The sequence below is a fragment of the Salvelinus sp. IW2-2015 genome, linkage group LG1 (genome assembly GCF_002910315.2).
Source record: "Salvelinus sp. IW2-2015 linkage group LG1, ASM291031v2, whole genome shotgun sequence".
NCBI lineage: Eukaryota > Metazoa > Chordata > Actinopteri > Salmoniformes > Salmonidae > Salvelinus > Salvelinus sp. IW2-2015.
In genome coordinates, this window is record NC_036838.1 from 18168048 (window position 1) to 18177266 (window position 9219).

Sequence of the window (9219 nt, forward strand, 5' to 3'; positions counted from 1 at the left end):
CCGGGCTGGGAACCGTGCCTGGAGCCCCGGGCTGAGGACCGTTGCCGGAGGCCCCGGACTGGGAACCGTCGCCGGAAACCCCGGACTGGGGACCTTCGCCGGAAACCCCGGACTGGGGACCGTCGCTAGGTTCCGGACTGTGGACCGTCGTTGGAGGTTCTGGACTGGGCCCGTCGTTGGAGGTTCCGGACTGTGGCCCGTCGTTGGAGGTTCCGGACTGTGGCCCGTCGTTGGAGGTTCCAGACTGTGCCCGTAGTTGGAGGTTCCAGACTGTGGCCCGTCACTGGAAGCTCTGGACTGGGTACTGTCGCCGGAAGCTCTGGACTGGGTACTGTTGCCGGAAACTCTGGACTGTTGACGGAAACTCTGAGCTTATCGATCTTCAGTCTGATGCAGTGATTGGAGAACTATTCAAAACAATGTCACTGATRAGGTTCTATGCATCTCTTGATGAACAAAACTTTCCAAAGATTAGGAGTCATGCTCAGAAGATGTTTGTACTGTTTGGGTCAACCTATGTATGTGAACAAACATTTTCAGTGATGAAATATAACAATTCAAAGCACAGATCATCTCTTACCGACTCTCAGCAATCCTGCGCATAACGACGTCACTGCTCTAGTCAATGCCCATCAGAGACTTCACTCCTCTTTCTTGTGTTTTTGTGCATACCTGTTAACAAGAGTTATATCCGTGGTGCAGAATGCACAGTGTACTTTCCCCTCCGTGTAGTTCATTGCTTAATAATGTTTAATAATGAAAACACCTACCAAAAGGAGAACATGGATGCAGTTTATTTCTGTGCATGTTAAAAAAGTAAAATAAGTAGCATATCTGGATGTGATTTACAGTAGACATATCTGCCAACACAGTCATACACATAATGTATAATCCTGTAATATGATTCTGGCCTGCAATGGCAAAAATATATTCTAATGTTGCCCTAATGTGGAAAAKAATTGCCCAGGCCTGGTGTAGAGATGAAGGGGAGGAGACAGGTTAAAGAAGGTTTTTAAGCTTTAGTCAATTTTTTWAATTTTTTWATTTCACCTTTATTTAACCAGGTAGGCTAGTTGAGAACAAGTTCTCATTTGCAACTGCGACCTGGCCAAGATAAAGCATAGCAGTGTGAACAGACAACAACACAGAGTTACACATGGAGTAAACAATAAACAAGTCAATAACATGGTAGAAAAAAAGAAAAAAAGAGAATCTATATACAATGTGTGCAAAAGGCATGAGGAGGTAGGCAATAAATCAGATAATTACAATTGGGGTGTCCGCCCATGGTCTTACCTAGTGTGCCTAGACAGTGAATATACTACGGGTATATGTATGCCGCGGGCCTCTTGCTATGCACTCCCTAGGTGCCTTCCCCTTACCCCCTGGGAACAAATGAACAGAAAACAAACATATTTCAATAATCAAAACAGTGCATCCTATAACACATTACAGACATAACCAATCAGCTCCCTCAGCAAAAACTAACATAGTACATACCAAATCGCTTTCTGAGAAACAACCAACACTAATATACCCTCAGCTCCCTGAAAAACAACCAACACCGCTCTCAGCAATTGAATTCTCTCTATCATAATCAATCTCCCTGAGCAACACAGACACTGGTTTATATACACTGTAAAAAGTGTTGAATTGACAACAGCTGCGTCTGACGAGAGGGCGGGGTCAGCTCTCCAATTAGCCCTGGAGTCGACCAATCAGCTGCTTGAGGGATTTCAGGAGCCATCTTCTGAAACACACACTCAAATACACAAACTACAACACAGAAACTGGGGAACAGACAATCCCTGTTAGTGAGTATTCTCCTTTGCCAAGATAATCCATCCACCTTGTGCTGGGGACAATATAAGGCCACTCTAAAATCTGCGTTTGTGTCCACAACACAATGCCACAGATGTCTCAAGTTTTGAGGGAGCGTGCAATTGCGTGCGACTGCAGGAATGTCCAATCGAGCTGTTGCCAGATAATTTAATATTCATCTCTACTATAAGCTGCCTCCAATATCATTTTAGAGAATTTGCAGTACGTCCAACCAGCCTCACAACCGCAGACCATGTGTAACCATGCCAGCCCAGGACCTCCACATCCGACTTTTTCACATGCGGGATAGTCTGAGACCATCCACCCGGACAGCTGATGAAACTGTGGGTTTGACCAACCGAGAATTTCTGCACAAACTGTTATAAATCGTCTCAGGGAAACTCATCTGCATGCTTGTCATCCTCACCAGGGCCTTGACCTTACTGCAGTCGGCGCCGCAACCAACTTCATTGGGCAAATGCCACCGTTGATGGCCACTGGCACCCTGGAGAAGTGTGCTCTTCACAGATGAATCTGTTTCAACTGTACATGGCAGATGGCAGACAGTGTGTATGGCGTTGTGTGGTGAGCGGTTTGCTGATGTCAACATATGAACAGAGTGCCCCTGGTGGTGTTTGGTATGGGCAGGCATAAGCTACGGAAACAAAACACAAATGCATTTATCAATAGCAATTTGAATGCCCAAAGATACCATGACGAGATCTGTGGCCCATTGTCGTGCATTCTATCTGACGCCATCACCTCATGTTTCAGCATGATAATGCACAGCCCCATGTCACAAGGATCTGTACTCAATCCATGGATGTTGAAAATGCCCAGTTCTTCCATGGCCTGTATCCTGTCGTGAATTAGCCTAGTCAAAATTACCTGAATATGACTCCCTAGTCCACAGAATAAACTCTGCTAATAAACAAGAAAGAACAAGAAGAAGCGGAAGAAGGTCAGGAAGTAGCCTCAACCACAAGCAGCGAGCGAGCAGCAGGGTGAATTGTATGCAGATTTTCCTCTATTGGAGCCAGAGGTTACTTGGCAACACCCCCTTCAAACTCAAGCCCTGGGTGTGAGCTGAGTTGCCTGATGGCACATGGGCCATGAAGCAGATGACATGACGGATTGTCGTTACCTACGAAGAAACGAATGTGTTACCTGACTCTGTGTAGACATCACATTTAAATGAGACAGTGTGTTCTGTAACTTGCTTAAATGTATGTGTAAGGGAGGATGTATTGTGTGGCTGTAGTCAAAGAGGCATGGGCTTGAGCAAAAAGTGTATAAAACCCAGGGGAAAGTAAGGCAGTGCGGTCTGGTACGGCGTCCCGTAAAACATGAGCCTATCACAATAATGAAAACAAAATGTCAAGAAACCGCTAGGCTATTATATCATTATCTATCATTATGCCAGCAGCATACCACCCTGCATACCACTGTTGGCTTGCTTCTGAAGCTAAGCAGGGTCGGTCTCGTCAGTCCCTGGATGGGAGACCAGATGCTGCTGGAAGTGGTGTTGGAGGGCCAGTAGGAGGCACTTTTCCTCTGGTCAAAAAAATATCCCAATGCCCCAGGGCAGTGATTGGGGACACTGCCCTGTGTAGGGTGCTGTTCTTCGGATGGGAGTTAAACGGTTGTCCTGACTCTCTGAGGTCATTAAAGATCCCATGGCACTTATCGTAAGAGTAGGGGTGTTAACCCCGTGTGCCTGGCTAATTCCCAATCTGGCCCTCAAACCATCATGGTCACCTAATAATCCCCAGTTTATATTGGCTCATTCATCCCTCCTCTCCCCTGTAACTATTCCCCAGGTTGTTGCTGCAAATGAGAATGTGTTCTCAGTCACTTACCTGGTAAAATAAAAAATAAATGTCAGAGCATGAAACACTTGCAAATGTTGAAAACAGGTGGTGTATCCTATGCAAAAGCAGTGGGGTCATTCATTTTGTCCTAATGACAATTGCCAAATGTCATTACACGTTTGTGTTGTGTGAACAGACGTCTCTTTCATTCACCACTTGTTTGAGCTTACAAATACTGCCACGTTCGTCATAAGGATCGGACCAAGGCGCAGCGTGGTATGCGTACATTCTTAATTAACTGAATGAACACAGAACAAACAACAAAATAACTAAACGAAACGTGAAGCTATACAAATGAGTGCTGACAGGCAACTACACATAGACAAGAACCCACGAACACAAAAGGAAACGGCTACCTAAATATGATCCCCAATCAGAGACAATGATAATCAGCTGCCTCTGATTGGGACCCATATCAGGCCACCATAGACATACAAACCTAGACCTACAAAACTCCTAGAATTACAAAAACCCTAGACATACAAAAACTAACATCCCACCCTCGCTCACACCTGACCTAACCAAAATATAAAGAAAACAGAGATATCTAGGTCAGAGCGTGACAGTACCCCCCCCCCCCCCCCCCGAAAGGTGCGGACTCCCGGCCGCAAACCTAACCTATAGGGGAGGGTCCGGGTGGGCATCTACCCTCGGTGGCGGCTCCGGTTCTGGACGCAGCCCCCCTCCTTACGCTGATCCCTCCGCCTTTGTAGAATCGGACCGTGGATCTTCGCCAGAGGCTCTTGACTGTGGATCATCGCCGGAGGCACCCGGACTGGGGACTGTGCTGGAAACCCCGGGCTGGGAACCGTCGCTGGAGACCCGGGCTGAGGACCGTCGCCGGGAGGCCCCGACTGGGAACCGTCGCCGGAAACCCCGGACTGGGGACCTTCGCCGGAAACCCCGGACTGGGGACCGTCGCTGGAGGTTCCGGACTGTGGACGTCGTTGGAGGTTCTGGACTGTGGCCCGTCGTTGGAGTTCCGGACTGTGGCCCGTCGTTGGAGGTTCCGGACTGGGGGCCCGTCGTTGGAGGTTCCAGACGTGTGCCCGTGTTGGAGGTTCCAGACTGTGGCCCGTCACTGGAAGCTGGGACTGGGTACTGTCGCCGGAAGCTCTGGACTGGGTACTGTTGCCGGAAACTCTGGACTGTTGACGGAAACTCTGAGCTTATCGATCTTCAGTCTGATGCAGTGATTGGAGAAACTATTCAAAACAATGTCACTGATAAGGTTCTATGCATCTCTTGGGAACAAAACTTTCCAAAGATTAGGAGTCATGCTCAGAAGATTTTGTACTGTTTGGGTCAACCTATGTATGTGAACAAACATTTTCAGTGATGAAATAAAACAATTCAAAGCACAGATCATCTCTTACCGACTCTCAGCAATCCTGCGCATAACGACGTCACTGCTCTAGTCAATGCCCATCAGAGACTTCACTCCTCTTTCTTGTGTTTTTGTGCATACCTGTTAACAAGAGTTATATCCGTGGTGCAGAATGCACAGTGTACTTTCCCCTCCGTGTAGTTCATTGCTTAATAATGTTTAATAATGAAAACACCTACCAAAAGGAGAACATGGATGCAGTTTATTTCTGTGCTTGTTAAAAAAGTAAAATAAGTAGCATATCTGGATGTGATTTACAGTAGACAATCTGCAACACAGTCATACACTATAATGTATAATCCTGTAATATGATTCTGGCCTGCAATGGCAAAAATATATCTAATGTTGCCCTAATGTGGAAAAAATGCCCAGGCCTGGTGTAGAGATGAAGGGGAGGACACGTGTAAAGAAGGTTTTTAAGCTTTAGTCAATTTTTTTAAATTTTTTATTTCACCTTATTTAACCAGGTAGGCTAGTTGAGAACAAGTTCATATTGTCAACTGCGACCTGGCCAAGATAAAGCATAGCAGTGTGAACAGACAACAACACAGAGTTACACATGGAGTAACAATAAACAAGTCATAACATGGTAGAAAAAAGAAAAAAAGAGAATCTATATACAATGTGTGCAAAGCATGAGGAGGTAGGCAATAAATCGATAATTACAATTTAGCATGTAACACTGGAGTGGTAAATCATCAGATGATATGTGCAAGTAGAGATACTGGTGTGCAAAAAAAGCAGAAAAGGAAATAAAAGCAGTATGGGAGGGTGAGGTAGGTAAATTGGGTGGGCTATATACCGATGGACTATGTACAGCTGCAGCGATCGGTTAGCTGCTCGGATAGCAGTGTTTAAAGTTGTTGAGGAGATAAAAGTCTCCACTTCAAAGATTTTTGCAATTCGTTCCAGTCGCAGGCAGCAGAGAACTGGAAGGAAAGGCGTCCAAATGAGGTTTTGGCTTTAGGGATGATCAGTGAGATACACCTGCTAGAGCGCGTGCTACGGTGGTGTAGCCATCGTGACCAGTGAACTGAGATAAGGCGGCACTTTACCTAGCATAGCCTTGTAGATGACCTGGAGCCAGTGGGTCTGACGGCGAACATGTAGCGAGGGCCAGCCGACTAGGCATACAGGTCGCAGTGGTGGGTCGAATAAGTGCTTTAGTAACAAACGGATGCGAACTGTGATAACTGCATCCAGTTTGCTGAGTAGAGTATTGGAACCATTTTGTAGATGACATCGCCGAAGTCGAGGATCGGTAGGATAGTCAGTTTCCACTAGGGTGAGTTTGGCGGCGTGAGTGAAGGAGGCTCTGTTGCGAAATAGAAAGCCGACTCTAGATCTGATTTTGGATTGGAGATGTGTGATATGAGTCTGGAAGGAGAGTTGGCTCAGTCTAGCCAGACACCTAGGTACTTATAGTTGTCCACATATTCTAGGTCAGAACCGTCCAGGTGTGTGATGCTAGTCGGGCGTGCGGGTGCAGGCAGCGAACGGTTGAAAAGCATGCATTTGGTTTTTAGCGTTTAAGAGCAGTTGGAGGCCACGGAAGGAGTGTTGAATGGCATTGAAGCTCCTTTGGAGGTTGGTTATCACAGTGTCCAAAGAAGGGCCAGAAGTATACAGAATGGTGTCGTCTGCGTAGAGGTGGATCAGGGAATCGCCCGCAGCAAGAGCAACATCATTGATATATAACAGAGAAAGAGTCGGCCCGAGAATTGAACCCTGTGGTACCCCATAGAGACTGCCAGAGGACCGGACAGCATGCCTCCGATTTGACGCACTGAACTCTGTCTGCAAAGTAGTTGGTAACAGGCAAGGCAGTCATTAGAAAAACCGAGGCTACTGAGTCTGCCGATAAGAATATGGTGTTGACAGAGTCGAAAGCCTTTGCCAGGTCGATGAAGACGGCGCACAGTACTGTCTTTTATCGATGCCGGTTATGATATCATTTAGTACTTGAGCGTGGCTGAAGTGCACCCGTGACCGGCTCGGAAACGGATTGCACAGCGGAGAAGGTACGGTGGGATTCGAGATGGTCAGTGATCTGTGTTGTTGACTTGGCTTTCGAAGACCTTAGATAGGCAGGGCAGGATGATAGGTCTGTAACAGTTTGGGTCCAGGGTCTCCCCCTTTGAAGAGGGGATGACCGCGCAGCTTCCAATCCTTGGGGATCTCAGATGATACGAAGGAGGGTTGAACAGCTGGTAATAGGGGGTGCACAATGGCGGCGGACAGTTTCAGAATAGGGGGTCCAGATTGTCAAGCCCAGCTGATTTGTATGGGTCCAGGTTTTCCAGCTCTTCAGAAACATCTGCTATCTGAATTTGGGTAAAGGAGAAGCTGGGGAGGCTTGGGCGAGTAGCGCGGGGGGGGGGGGCTGTTGGCCAAGGTTGGAGTCGCCAGGAGGAAGGCATGGCCAGCCATTGAGAAATGCTTGTTGAAGTCTTCGATCATCACGGATTTATCGGTGGTGACCTGTTACCTAGCCTCAGTGCATGTGGGCAGCTGGAGAAGTGCTCTTGTTCTCCATGGACTTTACAGTATCCCAGAACTTTTTGGAGTTAGAGCTACAGGATGCAAATTCTGAAAAAGCGGCCTTTGCTTTCCTGACTGACTGCGTGTATGGTTCCTGACTTCCCTGAACAGTTGCATATCGCGTGGGCTTTTCGATGCTATTGAGTCGCCACAGGATGTTTTTGTGCTGGTCGAGGGCAGTCGTCTGGTAACTTTTTCTGTTCTTTTTTTGTTGAACTAAGATAGATCTAGTGCATATAGGGTCATGTGAAATATAAAAAACATCTCTCACTGACGGATATAATATATCCATCTCGAGGTACCCCAGGTCGATGATATAAACCTGCTCAAGTAGTTTTTGGAGCGTTTGATGTATGAGGGGTTCGTTTGACCGCGGACCCGCAGCGGATACAGGCAATGAGGCAGTGATCGCTGAATCTTGATTGAAGCTAGTAGTGGTGATGGAGGAGGTTGGTCAGGTATATTATGTTGTGGTGCCCATGCTGACCGTTTTAGGGTTGTACCTTGTTAGGTTCCTTGATATTTTGTGTGAGATGAGGGCATCTAGCTTAGATTGTAGGACTGCCGGGGTGTTAAGCATATCCAGTTAGGTCACCTAACAGAACAAACTTTAAGCTAGATGGGAGCGATCAATTCACAGATTGGTGTCCAGGGCAAGCTGGGAGCTGAGGGGGGTCGGTAGCAGGCGGCAAACAGTGAGAGATTTATTTTCTGGAGAGATTAATTTTTAAAATTAGAAGTTCGAACTGTTTGGGCATAGACCTGAAGATGTTGACAGAACTTTGCAGGCTATCTCTGCAGTAGATTGCAACCTCCCCCTTTGGCAGTTTATCTTGATGGAAAGTGTTATAGTTGGTATCGGAAATCTCAGAATTTTTGGTGGCCTTCCTAAGCAGGATTCAGACACGGCAAGGACATCAGGGTTGGCAGAGTGTGCTAAGCGGTGAGTAAGACAAACTTAGGAGGAGGCTTCTGATTGTATCATGTCATGAGGCCAAGCTTTCGTATCACAGAAGTCCTAATGAGGCCGGGGACTTGCAGGCCGTGTGTAACCTCCACATCACCGAGGAACAGAGGAGTAGTAGGATGAGGGTGCGGCTAAAGGCTATCAAAACTGGTCGTCTAGAGCGTTGGAGACAAGGAATAAAGAGCAGATTTATGGCCGTGGAGAATAGATTCTGGGCATAATGTGCAGACAGGGGTATGGTGGGGCACGGGTACAGCGGAGGCAAGCCCAGGCACTGGGTGATGATAAGAGAGGTTGTATCTCTGGACATGCTGGTCCAATGGGTGAGTGCACCGCATGTGTGGGAGGTGGAACGAAGGGGGTATCAGAGGTACGGAGAGTGGAACTACGGGGTCCATTGCAAACCAAAACAATACAAACTATGATAACTACCCTGAACAACAGTATACAAGGCATATTGATATTTGGCAGAGACATACAGTAAGGCATAAAGTGATGCAGGTCTTGATTGGGAGAGCTAGCTAAAACAACAGGTGAGATAACAGCAGCTAGTCAGCCTAACACAGCAACAGCAGGTAAAAATGGCGACGACTAGGCAGAGAGGGTCGGATTTAACTACACACAGAGCCTGA